Genomic DNA, 27,876 nt, shown 5'->3' on the forward strand with positions numbered 1-27,876 from the left:
TTACCCTTTGCAGATTTACAGACCTCATCCTCACAGAGAGAATAATAATTTACCTTGGCACTTGATGGGATGAGAACTGGGTGTTATTCTATATGTTGGCAAATTGAACACCAATAAAAAATAAATTTATAAAATAAATAAATAAAAATTTAAAAAATAAAATAAATAATAAATAAATAAAAATGGGGAAAAAAAAACAAATATTTTCTTTTTGAAACAATTTGAACTTCCTCTGGATAGATCAAGCTCTCTAGAGGGTGGTCTCCTGCTTCGATTTTCCACCTCTTTTCCAGAAAGAGGAACGGATGCACTTGTAAGTCTCTCTTCCCTTTTCATCTTTCAAAGGGTGTAACACAGTTGTGTCTCTCTACAAAATACGTCTCTTGGTGGGAAAACAAAAACAAAAAACAAATTCTGCTTAAACTAGGAAGTGTTTAAGCAAGCACTTCCTTCTTTCTAGATTGTATTTACAAAAACGTCACTTGAGTTAACTGCTAACTTTATGAATAAATAACTCAAGGGATGAGGGGATGGCAGGAGCATACACTATTCAGTAGTACCAGTGAAAAGTAACTGATCCATCTTTGAGGAAGCCAGGAAATAACCCAGATATTTTCTGGTTTCTAGAGAGAATTCTAGAGGTAAATTCAGGAACCAGGAGAAAAACTGTAGAAGCATATCAATGGATATATCCATTCATTAACTCACGTAATAAATAATGAATAACTGAGTTTTAAATAGTTTATGTTCTAATGGAAGGATGGAGATAGATAATAAACACAGTAAAAATAAGTTGTTGATTTCAGATACTGACAATGCTATACAAATCATGGACAGAAGATGATTGAAAGGCAGGCATGGGTTGGTGGTGCCTTAGGATGCTCAGGGAAGGCTTTCCTTGAACTGCGAAGCAGATGGGAGGGAACCAGTCATTCTGAGCTCCCTTCTAAAATTCTCATACAGTGTTGTTTCACTCCCCCTTCCAGCCATTAAATGAAAATAAATATCACTGGGGTCTGGAATCTACTCTTTTTGTAACTGTGTGTGTACATATGTGTGTGTTTATGACTTTGTCAAGCGGTCTCTGCAATAGTCATATTTAGCCTGTGATCAGGAATCTGGGACGTGCCAAGTGGGATAGTAATAGTAATTTCAGATCTTCTGGGGCTGGTCCATTTGAAGTTAAATCAGAGAGGACCCTCAAAAGGCAGTAGCCTTTTGACTTGGATTGTCTCAGGATATGTTGGCAGAGTGCTAAAATACAAGAAAAAATACAACTTGTCTCAGAACTAAAGCCAAAATGGACTTGTCTTTAATATCTACTATTTTTATATTTCCATTTTCTGATTAAAAATCAATAGTTTTATTGATTTTGCTTTATTGAACACCTACCACCTGCTATATATGCTAGGCACTGTATTAATCATTTCAATGCATTATCTCATTGTAATTCTGTGAAGTAGATACAGTTAATATCCCTATCATATAGACGCAGAGACTGATGTTCAATGAGTTAAATGATTTGATTCTATGAAATGATTCTAACACAGGCAGGGAAAAAAAAAAATATATATATATACTAATATCAATTTGACTATCCTTGATTCGGTAATTAACCAGCACAGATATATTATATATATATATATATATATATATATATATATAAAATATATATGCATATATATTAAAAATAGTGAGGCATAAGATTATTTTAATAGGCAATTATACACAGATTCACATATTTTTAAGTGACAGCCGAAAAAAATCTTTCAACAAATAATTTCTGTTTTAGCCAACCACAAACTGAACACCTAGCCATATGAATTGCAGTGGATTTTTGCCTTCGAGGCACAGTATAGTCTAATAGAGGAGTCAAACCATTTAAACAATTAATAATAATTCAAAGATCTGCAGCAGAAGTATGTTCCAGTGCCCTGGGAGCTCAGAAGAGAGGGGATTAATTCTGCCTGGGAAGAGATTTGTTTTTACTAGTTATCGTCTCTCTGAAATCTAATACTCTGGCACTAACAGACTCTGGTGTGGGTGGGCAAGTGTTAGAAATACAGAGCTTTATGTGCCCCAGAAATAGAATTTTCCTTTTTTAGTATAAAATAAGAGGTGACATTTTAAATTACATGGTAAATATACATGAATGAAATCATGTAATAGAAGAATATATTGTTCACACAACTTTTCTTTGGTTATTGTGTGTAACCATTTATAACAGATTCTTTCCAGTTCACAGTTTAAGCAAAAAATGTTATTTTGATGATAATTTGCATGGCCAGGGCATGTAAAGGGTAGAAAATAAAATGAAATCAGGATAAAACACTGAGAAAAAGATATTTAAAGGCAAAATAAAAATAGGGAGAGAAAATAATGGACCCAGTTGCTAACGTTGAGGCCTTAAACATATGACAATGTTTTTATAGAATTTGGAATCTGCTGCCCGGGTGAGCACCAATCCTGGGTGGCAAGAGAAGACAGGAGTAGACAATAGAGATGCCGATTCCTAAGGAATGAAGAATCTGATGGACTGCTTTACGTCAGATTAGGTGGGCCTCTCTAATTTCCTAAAATCTGGATTCTCAATGATAGAAGGATAGGCCCATGGTAGGCATCTAAGCATACTTCAAAAATTGATTTTAATTGCGTATGTTATTTAGAGAGGAAGATGATAACGAGGGTGCACGCATGTTTCAAAGGTGGAAACTAAAAAGATGAAGGCGAGTTTCAGCATTAAGAGAAAGAGCATGGCCAGGAGCAAGGATTAACAGAGAGGAAGGGGCTATGCGAGCAGGTATTTCATCCCGGGGGTGATTCTTAAGCTACCCTAGTCACAGAGGTTGTTGTTCTTAAAAATTGACTACAGAGTACTAATTTGATTACAGATCACTAGATACAGCGGGGCGGGAGTGAAAAACACGTCTTTAGAACCTCATTAACAGCCTCTGCCACTTTAGCGTCAGCTTTTACCAGCTTTCCCTTCTCTACTTCAAAGGGGGGCAGCATTTTCCCATGTCCTCTTTATTTCTGTTCTATTTAAAGAATGTTTTCTCTATGTTATTGTTTCTTTCAAATAACTGTTCATATTTTACCTTGCTTTTTTAACCCTTTTCTAATACTGCTTTCCCATATACTCAAAATTTCTCTTCTTATAGCAGCCTGCCTTCCCCTAAGAAAGAATATGTGTTTTTATTTCCATCACTCAGTGATCAGCCAGCTAGATTCTTAGCTTTTTAAAAACAGCTGTATACTATTATTTAAAAATAAACGTTATTCTATTTCTTATGAGGCTGACTGAGCTATTTAAAAAAACAGACAAAAATCACCCACTGTTATATGCAGAATGATAGATTTGATTAAAGGGATTTAGGGCAGGGCTTCTAAAATTTTAATGTGTTACGGATCACCTGGGGCTCTTGTTAAAATGCAGATTCCGATATATCAGATCCAGGGCCTGAGACTCTGCCTTTCTAACAGGCTCCCATGCCCATGATGCTGGTATATGGATCATCCTTTGAGTAGTAAAGCTTTAGAATCATTTCCCTTTAGTATGCCCTTCATCTTATAAACATTATTCTTTTAAAATTTAGAAATATTCTTTATCTATAGAATACATTTACTGTATGGCTTTGGAAATAGGATTAATTCTGTCTTCCTGATCTCAAAATATCTTAGCAACCATTTATAAGACAGTTGTTCTAAGAAAAGAGTGTTGTTGATGAGGACATGCCCCCTCACGTAGGGGAAATTTGGGAGAGAAATTTATTCTTAGGAGATGTAATATAAATATATAAAGTAATATAAATTATGAGTATATATTTTTTTCTGGAAGACTATTCAGTCTAAAGAAGGTAGTCTTCCTTAGAGAAGAAGGGAGTATTGCTGGTGAAGTATTAGTGGTGGTATTGGTGGTGATGGAGGTTGTAGGTGTATTGGTGATAGTCATTATTGTAGTAATAATGTAGGAAGAGGTGGTTGTGGTAGTCATAATGGTGATGGTGGTATTGCTAGTGGTTGTGACAGTGGTGGTGGTGATGGTTAAGATGTGGGTAGAAGTGGTACAGATAGTGATGTTATCATTTTGCAGTAAATAATAAAGCAACAAGATTGGTTTTCAAACCTGGTTCAAGATATTTAACATCTCAATATTCTTGACAAATTACTGTTTCTGAGCCTCAGTTTTCTCATTTGAAAAAATGGTGATAAATAAAATACTTAGCTATGAGTATGCTGTGGCAATTAATCAAAATAAAGCATGTGAAGCCTTTAGTAAAGTGTAAGGCATATAGCCCATATTCAGTGAAAGTGTTGATTATTTATTGGTGGAATTGCCTGACTCCACATTCATTCTCAACTTGTGATTGTCCAAGTAGGTTAAATTCAGACTATTTTCTTTTCTTTTTTTTTTTTTTTTTTTAGTTTATGGGTTTTTTTCTCCCATCTTTTTTTTTTCCTGGACACATCCTTATTTGCTCGAGATGAAAAGTCATAGATTTGACATTGACCTTTAGATGATAAATGAATAAAGGCAGTTCAATCATTTCCTATTTAAAAATTCCTTTCTATAATTTCAGCCTTTAAGGAATCGACAGTTCCAGAATATAATAATGTATCTTTTTATCCAGAAAATTCAACAATCCTGTTAACTGGGAGGTCAGAGTCAATGTCCTCATGAATAGATTTGGATTATTTCCCATACATCTTTATTATTTAGCACAGGATCCTTTCTCAGGACATCTTCCTACTGCCCACCGCATGAGTGCTCATGAAATTCAAGTTTAATACTGACTGTAGACATACAAAACAGCCTCCTTGAAAACTTAAGTAACTCCATAAAAAAATCTAAACTTTCTGGACATTTAAGATCTTACCAGCCTCTGTTGCCAATCATTGTCCACTTCTAACCCTATTCTGACATCTTTTGGCCGCACTAGGCTATTCACCCACTAGTAGTAATAGCTTCAATTTATTACGTACCCACTATGTGTCAGATATGGAGTTTGGCATTTTACATGATTGTATTTGATCTTCATTTTAGCCCTACAAGGTAGATCCTGTTATCCTTAATTTACAGATACTTAAAGCTTAGAGTATTAAAGAAATTTATTACTGTCACAAAACGAACAAATATTCCGACTCTTGTGTTTAGGTCCGAGGGTGTACTTTTTCTGGATCACATGCTGCCTCCCTAAAGCTCTATTGCTTGGCAACATGGTGAGTTTCCACTCCGGAAAGCACTCCTTTTTCATTACTTCTAATAGAATCATAAACATTTTTCAAGGCTTCACTCAGATGGTACTGACTGGGAAGTGCCTGGATTCGAATCCTGGTCATGTGACTTTAGGTGATGTATCTTTCTATGCTTCATGCAGTACCTCAGCAGAAAAATAAGACAAAAAAATAATTGCATTTGTATTTTAAGGTTAATATGAAGATTAAACATATATATGTCCTTGTACTATGTATCACACATACACTATCATATATATATGTATGTATCTGTAGCTATAGTGGTAGCTATGAAGAGATTAGATCAACTCTTACATGAAATACTGTATCAGTGTTGTTTGTTATAAAAGCAGAAGTTACCTTAGAGGTCATCTGGGAAAATCCTCCTAATTGGAAAAAGGATGAATCTGAAACTCAGAAAGGGTTTGTAACCCTGTCCTGGATCACATAGTTGGTGCAATAGCCAACTTTAGAATTCCTAATTTTCATTCCTGTTACTAGAGTGTTTATTTATGTCTTTACACTGGAATACTCTGCTCTGTAAAAACTTTCTTAATTTGCCCCTGAACTTCACTGTGCTGTGTTCTCTTATGAGGAGCATTGCATTGTAACTATTTGGATTATTTCTTACCCTCTAACTCAATTGTGATGTTCTTGGGTAGAGGGTGAAGTCTTTCCCATTTATCTTTGTTTCCCATAGGGCACCGATGCTCAGTGTGCACTTACATAGCATTTCATGAATTGACTGAACATCTGCTATTATAAAGATAGGAATTGATTATTCATCTGCTAGGAATTGAAATCCAGGTGCTTTCATATCAATTTTCAGTTCCTTGGTAGCTCTAAGCAATGGGTACAATTTCACAGAGGGGGGAAGCTGAGATTCATAGGCTCAGAGAAGAAAAGATTGGAAGGTTAATTGCACAGGTAGTCCAAAACCAATGAAAGTGAAATTGAACATTGGGTCATTTGCTCTTTAGGGGAGCTAAATCTCTATTGTCTTCTATTATTGCGGATAAATGAGAACTGTTGATCTATTATTTGCTTTTAATTGCTGTGCCGTGTTGATTTTCCTCATATTTTTCATTCTACGTGTTTTCTTTATTTAATCGAGTTTTTCAGGAACTTGAATTATACATTTTTTTCTGTTTTCAAAAGTAATAAATGTTTGTTGTAGAATATTTAGAAAATAAAAAGGAAGAAATAAATCACCTATAACTTCACCAGTCACAGATAAGCAACATTAACATTCTGTCTCTTTTCTCTCTAGTAGTTTTTCCATGCTTGAAATATTAATTGTATCTGCTTATCTTTCTCTTATTTTAAATTACATTTAAATTGGGATTGTAATTCTCTTTGCAACTTACCTCTTCCAGTCATCATCTAGGATCTGATGAGTGAAAGTGTTTTACATAAAACCAGGTATGAAGTCAATTACTCCAAACCCAGGATGTTATATTTAGGGTGATATATGATAGGAAGTTCAAAGTATAGATTAGATGGTTTTTGTGCATTGGGGTAACTCTTTACAGGTTTTGCTCACTCTAGAATCTGTTTTTTTTTTTTTTTCAGTCACAACTATGGCAGCCCAAGTGACATCAACTGCCATTATAGCAGAGTCTGTGTAGAAATAACACCTGACAACATAGCTAAAAGAAGTTTGTTATTTAGGGTAATAGGTTCAAGCATTTAGAACAAGGCACGCTGAAATTTTTACCATTTGAGTCTACCAAAGGTATTAGTATTAGTCAGAATCAGGGAAATAAAGGCTAAGGTTTCTGTATAGCATTTTAGGTCTTTGCTTTGAACAGTTGTGGAGACGAGACTGATGTTGCCTTTACATTTTGTATAACTTCCTAAAGTAAATAAATATGATCAATCGCTAGGCTGGTTCCATGGTGAAAGAAGTGAGTAATGCAGAATCTGGATGTGCAGGGAGGAGATTCCGTTAGACAAGAGTACTGATGTTGGGTGGATCTAAGGATGTCTATTGCTGAAAGTGATCAGTAGGAATTAGGTATGGCTGCATGAACCTCAAATAATTATGATTAATAATATTAATGTCTATTTCTCTCATCAAAAAATGTAACGAGATGGGCATCTGAAGGATAATATGGCTAATAGGATCTGGTCCTATCAAGTTCCCAATGACCTGGGTTCCTTTCATTTTGTTGCTCTCATTCCTAGGGTAAGGCTCATGTCCTCTTAAGCTAAGACAGCGTTCCAGTGATTGCAACCACATTTCAAGCAGCAGGATGCAGAGAGCATAGGAAAAAGTATCAAACAGTATGCGCCAACTTTCTTTTAAGGAAAGTTCACAGATGCTATCACGTGACTCTTGTACTTATTGGGTACCACTTAGTCCTATGGCCACAAATTACAAAGAAGTGTGGGAAAAATCCAATGGGGAAATCAATCTTTATTCCAGACCACCAGGGACTAAAAATTGTATCACTATAAAAGAAGGGGAGAATGGATATTGGAAACAATTTTTATCTCTTTTGGAGAAGTTATTACAAGAACTACAGTGAAAATTATAGCTTATTCTAAATATACTTGTGCTTTAGGTAACTTTAATAAGATTAAATAGCTCAATCTAGACTGTCCAGTGCAAGGGTCAGCAAACAACACTCTGTAGGTCAAATCTGGCTTGCCATCTGTTTTTGTAAATAAATGTATATGGGAAGACAGCTATGCTCATTCATTTGTGTGTCATCCATGGCTGCTTTTGCACTACAAAAGCAGAGTTGAGCAGTTGCAACAGAGACCTGAAATATTTACTATCTTGCCTGTTTACCTTAAAAGTTTGCCAACTCCTGCTCTAGACTATAGAGTATGGATTCACAAATTTAAATGAATCCATTCTTTTTTGTAATTGTCAAGTCCCTAGTTAAAAGAAGCCCTTTATATTTTTATTATAATAAGGTACATTCATAAATTAGATATTCCACTATTTGTGCATTACCACTTAGATGAAAGAGAAGGAGAAAGGATGGGGAGTGGTAGTTAGGATATCAAACAGTTTAATTTCTTAAAAAAATTTAAAGTAAATTATGACAAAATATTAACACCTGTCAAATCTAGATGATGGTTATATGAAAGGCTAAGTTATTTTCTGTATTTCTCTGGTATATTTAAAATATTCTATAATTACATAATAAAAGCTGTTTTAAAAAGAAAGAAATTACAGCCCTCTTAAATAAAAGGGAACTTGTAATCGACTTTCAATGCCATTCCAATTTGGATGTCCAGAGGAAGCCACTTACAGAATGGTGCACGAGCAGATTGACTCCTACTGGAGTGTGATATTTTTGTGATTGAAGCTCCAGAATCATATCAGCAGTTCCAGAGACTCTGCACATCTGTAAAATGTGTCTGCCTCTGCTTGTGTACTCCAAAAATAGCACCTGCATCCAAAAACAGAGAGGAAGGCAAATTTCTCCTAAAAGAGGAACACACTGTGTTGGAATTAGTATGTTTCTGAGATGGGAATGTCTGAAGTAACAAGGGCTCTGCATTTTTTTGTTGTTAGGATAAAATCTAGATCACTTACTCATAGTAGGATAAATTATTTAGAAGGACCAAAACCCATGCTAAAGTCTTTTAATATTTATGTGTTTGTTTTTTTAAAGTACTTTTAATCTATAAGCATGTGGATATATAAAGGAAGAAAATAACAATTCTCTAAATTATTTAAGACTTACCCCTTTAGAGGCAATAGATCTCACTGTTTCCTTGGGAGAGCCCTCCTATATTAAATTAGTGATATTGCCATGTATTTAAGAAGAATGAGGAATTTGGAAACTTCTACTGCTATAAAAATTGTATCCAGTCAGCCTTTAACACATATACATACGCATAGAAAAGCTGCTTATCTGCCAAAATTGGATAGCTTTACCAAATGCAAGTTTAATTAACTGGAAAAGAGAGTTAAATTTTAATAAATAATTAGGGTGATTATTAAGCACTATAGTGAACTTAAAATGTGCTGTGTAAATGCAACAGTAATCTGAGTATCTCCCAGGTTTGATTCTCTGCTTATTTCAAATCATTACCTTTTGAGAATACAACTATAGTAATGGATAATTTTTTTTTTTCAGGGAGAAAGGAAAATATATAAAACAAAAAACAACCTTTATTTGGGTAACATGACTGTATGTTTTATAGCAACTTCGGAAAATCAAACACCTTCTATGTACAAGATAGGGTGTTATATATTAAGGATATAAAAATGAATAAAATAAGATCTCTGCTCTGAAAGAGCTCACAGTCTAGTGGTGGAAAGGGAAGTAAACAATTAAGTACCACACAAGATATAAATGTTTTAATAGAGGTGTATATTAAATGCTTTAAGAGCACAAAGAAGAGAGATCAATTCATTGTCATATAGAAGTGCAAAGAAGGTGCCACAGATGTACATATACAAGCAGTATGAACAGCAGAGAAGGGAAGTAAAGGCATCTCATGCAGAGGAAAGAGCACCAGGCAAGTCATGAAGGCCCCAAGTGCATAACTTATTTGAGGAAACGTGAATTGCTTCATGTCATCGCAGCATAAGGTCATGAGAAATAAGTGACAGGAGGTAAAAATATAACGGTGGTAAGGGATGGATTGTCATTGAAGGCTTTTTAAGGAGGTTAAGTATGGTCAGATCTATTCTATATTTTAGAAAATAAACTGTACTTGAAGGGGAAAGGGACAAAAAGGATGGAGACCAGTTATAAGGATATCTAGTGGTCTGAGAGATTGGGGTAATGGTGGCTAACTTAGGTAATTAGCAATGACAATGAAAAGGAGGAAATAAATAAAAGGAACCTTGCAGGGTTAAGTCCATTTGGGGATGAGAGAGACAGTAGGTAGAAAGAGATACTAAAAGTGATGACATTAACCAACGTAGAGAGTATGTGAGTTGGGAGGAGGGCAGGGGAAAAAAAGTTACTTTCCATTTTTAATGTCTTTGTGTTGTTGATGCTTATCTGACATTCAATTGAAGATAAAAGTATTCAGATCTAGGATTTAGGGCAGAAGTGATGCCTGGAGATAGACATTTGAAACTCCTCTGTAAGCAAGTGATGACTGAAGTTGTAGGGTTAGATAAATTACTCTGCAATAAAGCATAAAACAAAATAAGATGAAGGTACAAGTGATACTTTCTGATTAGTGTGACACTTGAAATGGATCAGTTTCTTTTTTTGCCAAGAAACGTGCTATTTGGAGTTGCCTTCTCCATTTCCTGACAGAAATTGAGTCTGATTACCTACATCCTATATCTCATTAATTATTATTTTTTCATTTTTTTCCAATTTACAAAGAAGATTTGTACTTGCTGTCCCACCTATTATTGTTCCATTCTTTCCCTCTCTTGCCTTCTGGAAATACCATATTGTGTGATCAATACCTCTCGATGTTTTTTCAGTCTTGAATTAATGCAATCAGTTGAGAAACCCCACATAAATGATAAAACAGAAAAATTATAGCCAAATTATAGCAAAATTCTGGGAAGAGATTTTAGCAAGCATATTCATGATTTTTTTCACAATCTGCTATTTCTTTTATTATTAATTGTATGTATAGTGGATTATCATAAGATTTATCTTTAAGAATCATATTACCTTAGAAATGGCACACTTTCTTCAAAAAATGATAAAAGGAAAGTATAGATACTTCAGTACATATTGGAGATTAAAATGAATTTCTGCACTTCTGTTGCATTTGAACATTTTCCGTTTATCCTAAGAATGGTAATTATGTATGGAAATAGTCCAAACACTTTGTTGTCTTTGTTCCTTATGCTCTGTGTACAATACTGGAAATGTGGACAAATTCAAGACAATTGAATTTCCTATTATTTCCTAACTTTGATTCATTCCTCAGCTTTCAAATAATTATTATATTCATCTTCATGGATTAAACTCAGCTATAAACTCCATTTATAAATTTTAATTACTTGAATCGTCTACTTAACTATTTACTCCAGTTTTAACTTGAGATTACCTAATGTTTGACAACAACTTAGGTCAATGATGGTTCAATTTAATTTGTCCTGTAATGGTTAGAGTCAGATTTGGTTATATAAAATGGGAACACTCAAAATAATAGGACCTTAACACATAAGAAAGTCCTAGCTCATTCATAGTGATGGGTAGAGGTAGGCAGCTCCTGCCTGGCATGTGATGACTCCAGGATCATCAAGGATCTAAACTCCCTTTATCTTGGTGCTCTGTCATCCTTAGCAGCAAGCTATAGTTTCTCAGAAGTCTTACACAAGTCTTCTGTTCACATTTCATTAACTTGAGCTACATATTTTCACAAGAAAATGTGCAACATGTTGTTTTTTAGCTAGTAACATTGTCATCCAAATAAAATTGGGTTCTTTTTACTAAGCATGAATGGAAAGAATGGATTTGGGGGAAGACAATTAGCAACGCTGTCACAGTCAGTATACCAGCACACTGTTACACTAATATAAAATATAAGAAAATTACTAAGTTAATTCCAAGCCAGTGATGGGAATTTTTAGTATTCAGTCCTCCAAATTAGTGCTTTCAGAAAATAATTCAATTTACAAAATAATATAAGTTCTCGTTTCCCAATGGCAGAAACTCAGTGCAATATAATCTATAAGACTACTTAATTCAGAAAAAAAGACTTTGATTAAATGCAGTATGGCAAGAAATCCCTAACTGTTTAGGAAGTTGTTACCTGCCAACGAGAAAAATAATTCCTTTTTCAAATCACACTATTTATACAAACCTGCCAAACTTGTCTATCTTCTAATTGAATACCCCACCCTTTGTCATACAGACCCTGCCCCCACATTTTCAATAACCAGTCCTTGACCCAGGTTAGTTGACTTCCATGACAACTCTGTCTTTATCCTCTGGATTTTTTCTTTCTTTCTTTCTTTCTTTCTTTCTTTCTTTCTTTCTTTCTTTCTTTCTTCTTTCTTTCTTTTCTTTTTTTAAGATTTTATTTATTTATTCATGAGACACAGACACAGAGAGAGAGAGGCAGAGAGAGGCAGAGGGAGAAGCAGGCTCCATGCTGGGAGCCCGACATGGGACTGGATCCCAGGACTCCAGGATCACACCCTGGGCCAAAGGCGGGGCTAAACTGCTGAGCCACCCCGGCTGCCCTATCCTCTGGATTTTCATCCTCTACTGTCTCATCTATTTTTATAAGGTTTCTATACTCAGTCAATGATGTTGATAATGATGATGATGATAATGATGGTCTTGATGATGATGGTCTGCCAGACACTGCCCAGAACTCAACATTATTTCAACTAATACCCCATACCCCTATCAGGTATTTAGTGTTAACATTCCTACACTACGTATGAGGAAACCAGGGTTTAGAAAGTTTAAGATTCTGCCCCAAGTGAAACCTGGGCAGTGATGGATACAGGACTGAAATTCAGGCACTCTGACTCCAGCGTTTGCACTATTAGCAATTACATTATATTGCCTTCCAGTTGATTCTATCTCTTAAATAGCTCTCAAATATTTACCCTCTTTTCCACTTTTACTGCCACTACCTTAATTCAAGGACTTATTTTTTTTTTCTCCCCTGGAACATGTGGTAGTCTTTTAAAGTGTCTTTCTATTTCCCCAGTTTTCTCTGTCCTCCATACCTCTGTTGGACCTGTCTCCCTGAAATACACATCTGAACTGCCATTTCACTGCTCAGAAACCTTCTATGAATCATTACATGTTTAAAAAATAAAGTCCAAACTCTTCAGTTTGACATACAAATCATTCTACAGTTTGGAATTTTCTAGCTTGAGTTCTCACAAAATTTTTCTATCTAGTGTACTCTTCATTGTTGCCTCACTTCAAAGACTATGCTAGAGCCATGCTAGTTTACGTAGATGATCTTGATAACACCCTCTACTCCACTATTGTGCTGTTGCTCAAGCTTTTGTCCCTGCTTTGAATTTGGTTATTCCACTGTTGCTTCTCAAAGCCCTTGCCTTAGTTTGTGTTCCCCTAAAGCAGAACTTGAGACAAGGACTTGGGTATAGGTGGTTCATTTGGGAGATGATCCTGAGGAACAAGAGTAAGGCAGCCAGGACAGGAAGATAGGTGAGCAGAAAAGCCAATATAAGGAAATTTCATCATTTTGGGGAAATATATGTATAAATAATCCTATTATAAATTGATTTATGTTCCAAATGTTCTTAATTGCTAGAAAGCCACTAAATGTTTCTTGCATCCTTTTATATTAAATTTGCCCAAGAATCCTAGGATTTATTCAGTTTTAATAGAGTGAAATTTTAATCCTATTTCCAAATGCCAGACTGAGAGACAACTGGAAGTTTATGAGTCTACTCTTGTTATCGCTTCTTGTTGCACCTAGTGACACTGTTCAGGACAAGTCCCACACAAGACTTAGAATGCTAATTCCACTCTGTAGAGATATCCTTCCCAGCTTTGTGGTGACCACAGTACCAAGAGGTTCTGATGTAGAATAACTGACATGCTCAACCATTTTTTTCCCAAAGCAAGTTGGCTAAGTCCCAAAGGGCTTCCAGTTCCAGATTCACTGTGCTATAACCAGTCCTGGCGTGTTTCCTGTGAACCCCGAGGTTCTATGTCAACAGTCCAAACTGCCCTTTCCCACTTAGTTCACTTCTTTTGGGGATCTTTAGAATCCATACTGCCAGTGGACCTCAGAAAGGCCAACTCAGTCTGTCCTGCCAATCTTCCTTAATTTTAATCTTGGAGAACAGAGGTTAAGTTCTCAAATTCTTCTTTCCCAAAGGGCGTTATATTTCTTATGCTTTTTGTCCATTCTTCCTACTGGTGAGTTTTGTGTACCAGGGATGTCAGAAAAGACAGCCCAAATTGATTCAAAAAAGGTTATTTTACATCCTTTCCCCACAAACTTGCCTTGCAAATTTATGCTCAATTAGAAGATTTCCTAAATATAAAGATTGTAATTTATACAGAATTGTTGAGCTTTTAATAATAAAAAAATACTTAATATTATCATAAACTATCTGATACAAAGCTAGAACATGCATTTGATTTGTTTGTTTAGAGAGGGAGACAGAGAGAAGGGGAGAAAGAGTGAATGAGCACACAGAACAGGGAGGGGCAGAGGGAGAGAGAGAGACTCTCCACTTGGTATGGAGCCTGATGCAGGGCTTGATTTCAAAATCCTGGTATCGTGACCTGAGCCAAAATCAGGAGTTGGATGCTTAACTGACTGAGCCACCCAGGTTCCTCTAGAGGATATATTTTATAAGTGGAAACTTGAATAGGTTGTAATATATTGGCCATCCTATGACTGAGTGATGATGTGTCTATGACAACATATCCAGAATGCCAGAATAATACCCTCTGTCTCTTGCAGATTCAGTTTTATCTGGTCATTTTTTGAGGGTTGGTTAGTGGACCTGCCAGGGGCTATTTCCATGAGGTACTAAGGACCCTGGTTCCTGAGAAAACCAGTATCCACTCTGGGAGCTGACCGCCAGCCCTGCCTGCTCAACTTTCCCTGATTTTCATAAGGCCCAGGGAAAAATATCTTCATGACATGAAGAGAGCACACTTACATTTTGTCACAGTGAGGTGATACTCAGATTTGTCTAGCTATCTCCCTCAGGCTCAATGCCAGAGTTCTAAAGCAAGAAGGAAATAATACAGAGTCAAACAGCAGATGTCGCTGATATTCCTGTTCAAAGCTGAGGGCTTAGAGCAATGTTATCTTGTGGATTCAATGCCAGAACATTTGATGTGGATAGGAAAACCATCTGTTCATGATGCAGGTAAGGGAAGAGCATTTTACAATGGCTTCTCTGGGCAACAATGATGGGTACAGAGTATAGATTTTCTCTTAGACGCTTGGAACTGCTAGGTAGGACAATGACCATGGTGACCTGACTGTGTTTTGAACATGGAAGAAGTTGGCAGTTTTGATCTACATGAAGACTATCTCCTGGAAACCCAGCTTTGAGTCAGAAAGGAAAGATGGGAGTTCCTGTGATCCATGATGTTAGAATAAGAGATAGACAGATGAATCTTATATTACTAGGTTGGTAGCCAGGAAAAGACATAGTAAATAAGTATTCTCATTTTTCTTCTTTGAAATCATTAGGTCTTAAGTATTCCCATGAGTGAAATCTGGCTATATTTAATAGTACGTATTTTCAGAATTCTTTCCTGTTCAAGATACAATAATGAGGTGGTTAGGAATGGACATTCTGGAGTGAGCTTACCTAGATTTGCCTCCTGACTCTTCGTGTGATCATCACTAACACATTTAAATTCTTTAAGCATTAGTTTCCTTATCTGTAAAACAGCAATAATAATAGTGCTACCTTCACAGTCATTTTTAATGAAAATTAAATGAGATAATCATATAATGAATTTGGCATCTACCAGACACTCAAAGCATACTTTTATTATATATTATACTCACTTTAGACTGACTAGAGTTTTGCTTTTTATAAGTTCTTTTCACACCAAACAGAAGATTTTGTTAAGCTGTCATGACAGTGATAACTCTTGGGTCTTTTTTTATTCTTCTTTCTCCAAGTGGTTAAATTATTTCACAGCTTATCAGCTGTGATCCAATTCCACAGTTCATACTCAGGCAAAACTGCCTCCTCAAATAGTGGGAGTTGGGTATGGAAACTACAAAATCAGGACAAAGGATGTTAAATTGCTATTTCCAATGTGCCTTACTTTGAACTTGACACTGCCTGCTATTACAGTGCCCAATTCTTGCTTGAATAATTCTGTAATTCCTCACATTTTACTAGCATTAACCTGACTATATGAGAAGCAGTTTATCTCGGCTGATGACACTATTTCTGTTTCTTAATTTGATACCCCAAATAATGCAAGCCAACAATTACTACTTCACTTAGTTGTATATGAATTTAAAGAAACCTGGTCACTTATAACCAAGTAACATCTGAGCCCTGTTTCTGCCTCTTCTTAAAAGTCCCAAAGACATATATGTGCAGAAAGAAGGCAAAGTGATATTTCATTCTTGGCTAGGGTTTTTGCTTTAGAACCCAATGTAAAGCTGTAAATAGGTAGCTAAAGTTCACAGAAAAGCTGTTTTTCCTTATGCAGAGTAGGCTACTTCCCCTCAAGATTCCTATTGGAATCTAGGAACTTCGCACTGATGACAACACCCGTGCTTGTGTTTGAGAAAAAGCAGTCAGAGAGAAGCTCAGTGAGAGAGGGAGAGAAAAAGAGTGTGAGAACATGAGCAAGTGAGCAAGAGATTAGAGATTGGTATTTGCCTCCACTGCCTAGAATGGAGTTGTGCAAAAGAGTCTATTCTAAGTGTTCTCCTGGTGGAACAAGAAGCCAAGTCTAGTTTGCAAGAAGAAGAAGAAAGGGAGGAGAGAGAAAGAGCTAGAATTTGTTTTTTGAAGGAAAACAAGTTCTGGGCTTATCTCAAACTTGTAGCTAGAAAAGAAAAAGAGTAGTAAGAAACAGATTGCGTGGCCCAATTTTGTGGCAGAAGCTTCAAGCTGGTCACCATCTAGGTTTCATGGGAATTATCTAAATGGGGCCACCCCTTTCTGTGCCAGATTTGTTAACCAGTGTTTCCTCTCTGCAAAATTCAGTGTAATACATGCACTTTATTGGTGCTAGAGTACTTTTCACCAGAGTTGGATTCATCACTGAGGCACAGTAAGGAGGAGAGGGGTTGAGGAGGAGTTTCTTTCTCTATAAGCCCAAAATGCTGCATGTATCAGTTCTTCTCTTAATTTCTGGGGTTAAAGATCAAGTCTATGATTAGCTAAGGGTGAGGCTGTCTCTCATGGGGAAAGATGAAAACAAAGATCAGTAAGACCTACCTGCATCATGGGGTTATTTTCTTGAGCACTTTCAAGTACTTTATTTTATGCATCTGGGATTAATGGATAGAGGAAGTTCAACTCCTCCCTACTCTATTGTATAACAAATTATCCCCCAAATTTAAGAGCTTTAAAACAACAAACATTTATTATCTCATTGGTAGATAGGAATCTGGAAATGTCTAAGTTGGGTGGTTTTGGTTCAGAGTTTCTCATAAGGTTGCACTCACTCTTAACAAGTGGTATGACTGTCTTTTGAAGGCTTGGCTGGAGCTGGGATATCCAGTTCCATGATGGTGTCCTCACATAGCTGTTGGTTTAGGTCCAGTCTCTTACCACATGGGCTTTTCTATAGAGCTCCTTGAGTTCTTAATGACAAGGCAGCAGCTTCCTCCAGAGTGTGTGATCCAAGAGGAGAAAGCCAAAATGCCTTTTGTGTCCTAATCTTGCACATCACAAACCATCACCTCTGCCATACATCATTCATCAGAAGTGAATCACTGAATCCAGCCCAGACTAAAGAAGAGGGAAATAAAACTGCCACTTGGAAGGAAGGGCTATCAAAAAGTTTGTGGACATATTTTAAACCACCACACCCTCAAATCTTTTATAATTCTTTCAGAAGTTTCTGCAATCAGTCAAGATAAAACATTAGGTTAACTCTAAGGTGACATCAAATCAAGAATCTGTCATCTCTTTTCTTTCCTGTCTTGAATAATTCTCCTTGCTGTCCAGTCATGCTCACCAGACAATGGTATACATGTTCATATAAATACTACATGCCAAATAATACTGTCAAACTTCTTTAATTATTGGGAAAATGCTTATTTCCATAGGGAAGGACAAATCAACTTTCTTACTTTTTTTCTGCTAAGGAGAAATTTGCTCACATCATTCTTTTTTTTTCACAATGAAATGATATTTCAAAGTTTTTCCCTTTAGCATTTCTTCTTATTCTATTTGGCTCTACCTAAAAGAGCCTCATTCAAGTGAATGTGTGTGTGTGTGTGTGTGTGTGTGTGTGTTTAGCCCATGTTATTTTGCACAGAAATAATCTGAGTTCTTTGCTGTCACTGAAGAGGAATTATTCCCACAACAACTATGTTAACTATATTGTTATTTTAATGGCCCCCAATGAGTCATGCCTCTAACCATTTATGCCCTTGTGTCTTCTTTCCCATATTGACTCTGGAGTTGTCTTCATGACTTACTTTGTTCCATTAAACATCAGCATATGTGGTGCAAACAGAGGTTTGATGAGCATTTGTGCATTGGGCTGTCACATCTTGAAATCCAGCCACTGGGTGAGGAAGTCTGAATTAGCCATATGAAGAGGCCATGTGGGAAAGAATTGAAATGCCTTTGCTGAAAGCCCAAGCCAACAGCTATATGTGAAAGTGAGGCCATCCAGGACCAGCCAGTGTATGTCCCCGCTGCCAACTGACCACAGACACATGAATGAGCCCAGCTGCCACCTCATAGACTAGAAACAAGCTATCCCAGATAGCTTTGCCTAAATACCCAAACCAGAGTCATGAGCAAATAAAAGTTGTTTGAGGATTGTTTGTTGTATAGCAATAGTTAACTAACAGGACCAGTTTCTCATATAGTTTAACTTTTTTAGGTTCCAGAATGTCACACAACACAGGATGATAACATTGATTTAACTATAAATATTCTCAGAAGTCAAGAAGACACCAAAGTCTAAAAGCAGTAACTTATACTTTATTTTTTTTGTAACTTATACTTCAAATACTATTTCTCTTATACAATAATAATCCCTGAGCAAAGGAATCTCCCCCAAATTAGTACATATTAAAATTTAGATCCAGACTGAAATTGATAGCTAAGAGAGCATTAGTATTATTTTAAGAAATAATTTAAGACAGCAGAAATATATAGAAAATATATAGAGTCCTTTAGTTTCGGCTTTTCCAGCTATCAATCTTCCAGAGGTTGAGAGAGATTTGAGAGAAGTCTGATAATAAGAGGTTAAGTGTACTATTTTCTGCCCTTCCCTAAAATCTTTTGGAAGCCTGAAGAAGCTTGTCAAGTCTCTGCTGCCAAAATCTATGCTCCTAGATACTTCCCTCAGGATATATTGCTTCTCATTTAGTTCCTCAGGGCCAAATGAGAAGCAATAGATCCTCTGCCTCATGTTGGAACCCTACTCCTTCGCATCTCCTGAATTCCTGTCTTCTCATTTCCTGAAGTCATTTAAACTCTCTGGGAATATGAATGAATTTCTGACTTTAGCAGGTACTAGGTGCTCAATTAATATTTGTTGAATGAAAAAAACATTATAACACAATATTCTTTTTCTACTATATCTTCTTTTGTAATTAGAACAGTCTGGAAATAGACTGGAATAGAGAGTTCATAGGGCTAATTTTTTTTTTTTAATGAACAAATAGGGAAAACCAAAACAAAATAAACCAGGTTAGCAAAATCTGCAACACCAACCAATGCCCATGCCCCTCATTTCGACTGAAGTTGCCTTCACTCCACAAACAAATTCTAGCCTTCAATACCCACTGAGGATTTGGTATGAGTTCTGCTGACTCCTTGTGGGATTTGGGATCTAAGAAAAAGAGCTTCCCTTTGGTCTGAGGCTTAAGAATAAGTCTCCTCTATTTCCCCTAAGTAAATCTTAGTTCTGGCCGTGGCCAGATGCCGGTTCCCTCCAAGTGACTCTCAATCAACAAGTTTTTAAATGATCTAACATCTTAAAATCCCAGAATTTTCTGGATCCCCAAGGCTATTAATATAAGGAAAGTACATTTTCATTTTCAGATTTAAAAAGAAGCCACTTTTGGTAGAGGAGTCTTTCTACACTGTAACTTATTTTCCAAATGTCTATTCCTAGGCATGTTCTTACTGGCTTACTGAAACAATACCAGATGAATAATAATGTTTGGGTTCAATGCTAAACATAATATTTAGTCTAAACATCCCTAGACCCCATTGAGCTCCCAAAAAGAATCCAAGCACAAAGGAGACAAAGTAGGCAATGGGATATTTTATAGTAACTTAGGGTTTTATCTCAAAATCCAAGAGTGCTAGGCTGGGCTGTATGAAGGAGTCTTTTTTCCTAACCCCATGGACCCAAATAGCTTCAAGTCAAAGCAGGTTATGAGTCCCTATTTGGTCAATTTCTACAATTTCTACATCTTCCCAGAATCTGCCACTCTAATGCACTGAAATGCCATTCTTAGCCTCAAATAAAAACAAATCAGGAGAGATAGAATTTTAGATTTTACTCTAATATCTACTGACTTGGATTTGCTTAGACTTCAAACAGGCCTTCTTAGAAGTCACATGGAAATGCCTGAACAGAGCTCCTGGACCATGGATCTTTTATGGCAAAATGGCATGTGAATATTAATATTTCTTGTTCATTCAATGGGTGTCTTTTGATGATACTAATAAACAGTTTGGTTTACATAGAATAAGAAAATGAGCAAAACTTCGATAATTTAAGCAAACTATTTTAACAGGTAGCAAACTTAGATATTCTACTATGCTTATGTCATAAATATTTGCTAAAGGTTTGCAGTTGGGAGATTTTTAATTTTAATTTTTGGTCTGGCATTCAAAGATTAATAATATAGACCTATAGTATTTGGAACCAAGTCACACATGACTTGAAATGTCTTTGTGAGAAATGATGTAGGGACTCTTTTAAGACTAAAGTAATTAAGTTTGTTTTCAATATCCAGTTAACTCTAAGGCTCTCAATATTACTATTGAGAAGATTTAACTTCAGCAATATTAGAATTGCTAATGATATCTTTTAAGATTGCTCATTTCACATTAAAAAGTAACAGTCACACACACACACCATAGAATATATATATTTCACGTATAAATTCACATCAAATACATATTTTTCTTATCCAGATTAATTCCAATATTATTACAATAACGAGGAGCTTTCACTCAAATGTATAATAAAAATTTGGATGTGAGAGTAAGATAAAAATCAAGTTACTTGTTGAATAAGTGATTATTTAATAATGTGCTTAGGGTTGATTTGACCGAATTATACCCTATTAGATATAAAAATTTTAATCGCAAATAAATCATATTTCTAACAGAGACAGTCTTCTAAATGATTTTAAAAGAGTAAAATTATCCAGTTTCTGTATCTTATTGAGGGGTAAGAACACATTCATAGCCTATCCATCTATCTATATGTGCCTTCTTTTTTAATACTTTCTTAGGTTATTCCAAAGACAGCATAAAGTTGTGGAACAAGATGATCTTAGTGTTCACGTAACTATTTTCAGTTGATTAGAATTTTCATGTGTATCAAATGTATTTGTTTGGAATGACTGGATATGTTTGTATTAAATTCAGTATAGCTTCTGTTATTGAATTTTCTTGTTTCTTCATTTTCTCTCCACATTAAGCCTACTAGGAAAAAGACTCTTTTTATTTAATATGGGTGCATCATTAAACCTTTGGGGATCTAAAGCTCTCTCTTCAATATGCATGAAAACTTCAAAAGGCTGAATAAGATAATGTAGTTCTAAAAAGTTGATCCCTTTAAAAAAAAAGTTGATCCCTTTCCTCCCTTTTTACTAGAATATAAACCATAGTCAGTTAATGTGTAATGCCAGACAATAGACCATATCAAATAAACAATGCCACCAAATCCTTACACTGACCCTACAAATAATATTTTTTCCAGAAAAAAATATTTTAAATGAGGGGAAAATCTTCTAGTCATGCTGTTTTGTTGCTTTTCCTTTAAGAAGAGAAGAAAAACATTGTCTTCTGTGCATGCTTTTTCTTCTGAAGGGCTTCAGAGGCCATAAAACTTTAATTTGTAAGTAAAAAAGAATATATATGTGTATATATATATACATATATATATATACACATATATATATTAAAACAGAGGCAGCATGCCTAGGAACTTGTATAAGAATAAAGTAGAACATTAGAAAAAAGTAAAGGCAAATTCAAATGAAATAAATACTAATCAACTTTAGGCACCAGGAAGATGCTCCAAATATGCTTTTTTGGCATAAAGATAGTACTAAGTATGTCCTGAAAGCAGGTTTATGGATCTATGAGATCATCTTGCCTCCATCAGCCATCTATAGTAACACCTATCATACTTGACATTGATGTTAATGTCACACTTTTGATAATAATGTCACAATATCAGGTTCATATTGGCATTTCCCAGACCTTAAGATTCCCCTTGTTCTTCCTCAAGCCCTTATTCCAGGCAAAGAGGCAATTGCCTCTTTCGGTCCTTCTATATTTAATGCATAACTTCATTTCCAGAAGCAATAAAGAAGAACTGCATGATAAATTCAAATGTAGTACTGTAGACTGCCCACAACATTGTGATGTTCTGGACTTTTGCCATCAAGCTTTAGAGATTGGCAAATGGCATGGAGTTAGACATGTCCTTGTGCCTGAAACATACCTATTCACTTGGATTACTAGGTTATCTTAGAGGAAAGAGTGCTTTTTTTTTTTAAAGAGAAAATTCATCATCTCTATGAGAAAACTCCCTTTCTTGATTTCTTCCCATTCAGAACAAAGCTCTAGATAATAATTTGAGATCTTCAGAGCAGTGTTTCCCAAATTGAATAACACAAGCTTTAGATGGATTGCAATATCTATTTAGTAAGGTCTAGACAAGCAATTAAAATTGAAACATAAAATATATCAGCTTAAGAGTGACCCAACTAGGGGATCCCTGGGTGGCTCAGCAGTTTAGTGCCTGCTGTTGGCCCAGAGGGCGATCCTGGAGTCCCGGGATCAAATCCCGCATGGGCTCCCGGCATAGAGCCTGCTTCTCCCTCTGCCTGTGTCGCTCTCTCTCTCTCTCTCTGTATCATGAATAAATAAATAAAATATTTAAAAAAACAAAAAAGAGTGACCCAACTACAAGAGAATAGAGAATATTAGCTGTATAGTAAGGGTCTTTGTTTTGGTTTTATATATGCATATGAATATATTTACTGGGCCATGGTGAGAAATGGAGTTTTTACTGAGTTGTAGTAAAAAAGTCTTGAAAAACAGTATTTATGGCAATATGATTCTATAAATGTTATGCCTTACAAAGGTTCAGTGATTCAACTCAAATCAATTGTCATCTTAACTGGATAGACACACAGCTAAGTGCAGAGTGTTGTAAATATCAGTTTCCTGTTTGTAAAGAGTTTGATACACCAGTGTTCTATCAAAGTTACCAAGAAGGAAAGAAAATGAAATATGCCATTATTTCAGAATACACATTCTGTCTTCTACATGCCTATTGAGTATAGCACAAGTTATTCAGGATCTCACAAAGTGAAATTCTCTTTTAGACAAAGCATATTCTCTTCTTGTAGGTGTCTGGTGAGTGACTGAGAGTGATGGAAGGTCAAATGAGAAATTGTGATTACTTTCTCAAACAAGAATTTAAACTGCCTAGAGTTTACTGAGTGACCATTTTCATTTCTTGTTCATTTTTTTCTTTGCAATCTTATGACCTGTTTTTATCCAATGTAAAGCTTAAAAAATTCTATAAATTCTTTTTATTTTGAGTACACAAAAGAAAGCTTAGGGCACTTACTCTTTTGAAATAGCTTCAAAATGTACCTTATTCCTCCATGGTCACCTTATTTTTTCTGTTTTGAAATTGGGATAGTTTCTTGGAAGTACTAAGCATCTCAGACACTGTTCAGGGGGCATTAATGAGTCCTTTTCATCATGGGTGGCCCCTATGCATAGTTGGAGACTTCACCAAATTATCTATTGCTAGCAATAAACCAAAATCAGTTTTCATATGAAACTCATTTCTACGTAAATCCCGTTATCCAGTAGAAAAATGATTATTGACATGGGACCATATACATAGTGGTATATGTATTGAATACAAAATAAAATCTTTTAAAGGTCTTTTTTTTTTTTCTTTTTAGAGAGAGAGAGTGTGTGTGAGCTGGGGGCAGGGGTAGAGAAAGAGGGAGAGAGAAGAAGAATTCAACCATGTTCCAAGCCCAGTGTGGAGCCTGCCAAGGGGCTCGATCTCACATCCCTGAGATCATGAACTGAACAGAAATCAAGAGTGGACACTCAACCAACTGAGCCACCCAGATGCCCCCAAAGTAAAAATCTTTTAACATGAGTTTAAAGAGAACTAGAAATAATGATCATTATTCCAGGTTAATAATTATAAAACATTTTTTCTTTCACTTTTTCTTTCTTTTTGGTAAAAGAATGTGAATCTTAATATATTATTATACTTTTTAATCCTACATGTATAGAGCTTTGCTGAGATGTTAAAAACATATGTATAATACATGTTTTCTTCAATATTCCTACATTCTAACAATTTATACTGGTGGCCCCATCTTCAAACTGCATAGTTATGCAGATGGTACAGATATAGATAGACTGATTATATTGGTCGTAACAGCATTCTGATTGGTGAGACCCCAGGCAGTAATACTTATCATATATTTCCAGTATCTCCCCTCCTTTTTTTAGAAAAAAATACTTATTTTAATTTTAAGTAGGTCATGCCAAACACAGGGCTGGAATTCACAGCCCTGAGATCTAGATTCACATGTTCTAGTGACCAAGCCAACCAGGAACGCCCCCCAACACCTCCCCTGTCTATATTCTCACTCTCATTACAAACCTAGAAAACAAACAAACAAAAAACAACAACAAAACAAAACAAAGTTGATCCATTCAAAGAATATTTACGATAGAGCCAATTTTAGAAACACATCACCAAATTATATTTCTAAACAGTTCTGGTCTTAAGAAAGTTTTCAGTCAAGAGAAAAGAGATGACCTATATTAATATAATGTAAACAAAAGATGAATCTAATGACATATGAAAGCAAAATATCTGGTTAATAGCCAATCTTCAAACTTTCCTGGGATCCCTGGGTGGCGCAGCGGTTTGGCGCCTGCCTTTGGCCCAGGGCGCGATCCTGGAGACCTGGGATCGAATCCCACATCGGGCTCCCGGTGCATGGAGCCTGCTTCTCTCTCTGCCTGTGTCTCTGTCTCTGTCTCTCTCTCTGTGACTATCATAAATAAATTTAAAAAAAAAATAAAAAAAAAACTTTCCTTATCTCCCCTCTCTATGCCATATGTCATAAACTAGGATTATCATCCTAAAATATGATGAATAATATTTTAAAATGAAAAATGGTGTGAGGAATAACTGAGAGAAAGAGTATGGGCTAACATGAATTCTGCTTTCTCAGAAGCTTCTCTAGGAAACTTCTAGTTGGACAAAACCTAAAAACTGAGGTTAAGTAATGAAGTAGTCAATTAAAAATGATCAATTTTCTGTCTAGCCCCATTACTTTATTTCAAAGATCTAATTCTATTTTGATTAGAAGACTAGATGCTCTGAACCTGCTAGATCTTTGGCTAATATTCCCTGTTTCCCATATTAGAGAAACATGCTATCTTTTACTGTATTTTGATCATTATTTCTATGGCAATGTAGACACTAGTAATATCCATCTATGCACACACAAAAAGAAATGAATACTGAATATGTAATTTGGCAACACTGCTAAATTATGGCTTCTTTAAAGAAATGCTCTTCATCTTTTTTTTTTTTTTTTCTCTTGGTTAAAAGTCAAGACTTCTATGTGAAACTTGAAGTGATTGACAAACATAGGAACTCTCTGAAAATGCACAAAACCATTGCTCAATGTGTGGAGAAGAAGAGATCATTTTCCCTCTGAGATTACAAATTCAAAAAGGTGGATTGAGACAAAATATAATTACTTTCCTTTGAATTGAGCAAGGCACTGGGGTTAGCAATGTCAATCTCATGGACAAGTGTAATGAAATCTCTAATGATCAGAGAAGGTCTGAATCTTCACCTCACATTTCATTTGGAAGATACTCCAGTAGTATTGGTAGAAATGAATGGGATTATTTATTAGAAGCTTAACACATGTACTTCCTTGATATAATACATTTTTAGATATCTAGCATGGTGTGGGGAATGGGGAATCACATTAGCCAGATATATTGGTTAGCAGAAAGATAGCAAATAATGGAGATGGTTTTCATCACTCTTTGATCATTTCCAAGTGCAATGGCTGAGAACTCTTCCTCTCCTTCTTATCATTTCCTGTATAATTATCAAGGATGCACACTTAATAATAGAAAATAGGTATACTCGTGGGGAATTCAGAAGAAGCTCAGCAGAGTTGCAGGCCTTGCTTCTTCTGTTGTCAATGAATGCAGCTGTGGATTAAGAGCACTACAACTTAATGGTATGAATAGATAATATGGCTAATTGTATGGGAAACATGTAGTGAGTGCCAGGATGATAAGAGTCAATCTATTAAGTGTTAGATCTCTGACTCACTGGTAAAGGTGACAGAGGGATAGGGAAACTCCCAGATCTGATGTCTTCCCCTGAGGCCCTGTGAATTCCAGTTTTAAACCTTATCCCCTTTCCCCCAGGACCAACCCTACAATTCTATTATCTCTCCAGTCTTTCACTGTGGCAAAAACTCTAGGCCCTGCTCTTTTTAGGATTAGATTTTGATCTTTAAGAGCTGTGGTCATCACCAGTTAGGTTCACCAATATCTAGTTACCCTCTGTTTCAGACAGATATTTCTCTTCTTGGAATATGGCAGAAACACCCTTCTTGGCAACCTTGTTCCTTTAATGTTTGTTGGGGCCAGTGACTAGTTCTGGGCATGAATCGTGAACATACATGATGTATGTCAACCAATGACTGATGAGAATTGTTGCATAAATATTCTGTTCTCTCACACATTGGGTAGGAAAACTCTGAAACATATTTTCCCAACTTTCTTAGTGCTGTTACACTTTTGTTGCCTACAGTGGTAACTTACCCTTCTCTATCTCTGTCTTACTTTCTTCTCTCTTTTCAGTATTTCCTAAGATTGTTTTCCAATTAAATTATTTCCACTGAAATCCTTTTGGAGCAGTTTTAAAATATTTTCATAGCATTTAAATACCCCTTCTAAGAAGTGGAACCAAATTCCCTCCCTATACTTAGTAACGTGTTTCTAACTAATAAAGTATGGTAAAAATACTGTTTTGCATATTGGGGTAAAAATATTCCTTACTGTTTCTCTTGAATCATTTGCTCTGGAGGAAGCTAGCTGCCATGTTATGTGAATGCTCAAATAGTTCTATTGAGAGGTCCATATTATAAGGAACTGGGGTCTTCTGCAAACAGCCATGTGAGTCAGCCATCATAGAAGCAGATCTCCTGGCCCAATCATGCCTTCAGATTACTTCAGTCCCAGCCAATATTTGATTGCAACCTTCTGAGAGGTCCTAATGCTGAATCACATAGCTAAGCCACTTTGGGATTCCCGATTCTCAGAAATTATGTAAAATAATACATGCTTGTTGCTTAAAACTGCTAATATTTTGTTGCACAGCAAAAATAACTAATTTACCTAGTCTCAGAGATTGCATCTAGGACACAGCAACACTATATCAACTCTCTTGTTTGAGTAAAGTGTACTGAGACCATGTGTGTAATAGAACCATGGCCTAAGTCCATCTGACATTAGATTCAATGAGTCCATGGATCTCCTTGTGATTGTTTATCTAATATTTATATGCTTAAAAGGATGGATATATTTAGTAGTTGGTAGAATTTCCTTATTGAATCCTTGGCCTTTGAAATAATATCCATTAGAGTGGGAAAGGCCACATGCAAGCCCCTGAAATTTTATCCCACCATGCAAGATAGTAAACTAGAAGCATCCTAGGTAGAAAGGCAGAGATTGGTATCACTTTCGAAAACTAAAGAATGCAGATATTGCCTCTGCAAAAACCAGAA

The 27,876-nt window shown here is 35.8% G+C and overlaps 1 protein-coding gene across 31 annotated transcripts in view; it reads left to right on the forward strand.

The window, feature by feature from the left end:
- Positions 1 to 2,464: 2,464 nt before the first annotated feature.
- GNGT1 (G protein subunit gamma transducin 1) overlaps positions 2,465 to 27,876 on the forward strand; it is a 346,832-nt gene continuing 321,420 nt past the window's right edge. For 24 of the 31 annotated variants that reach the window (XM_049093550.1, XM_049093559.1, XM_049093560.1 and 21 more), the window contains exons 1-2: positions 2,465 to 2,555; positions 5,156 to 5,220. The gene's annotated coding sequence lies outside the window, so the exon portion shown is untranslated. The remainder of the gene's footprint in view (positions 2,556 to 5,155; positions 5,221 to 27,876) is intronic. The other 7 variants (XM_049093564.1, XM_025471354.3, XM_049093565.1 and 4 more) reach the window with 2 other exon arrangements.

Source organism: Canis lupus, chromosome 14 (assembly GCF_003254725.2).
Source record: "Canis lupus dingo isolate Sandy chromosome 14, ASM325472v2, whole genome shotgun sequence".
NCBI lineage: Eukaryota > Metazoa > Chordata > Mammalia > Carnivora > Canidae > Canis > Canis lupus.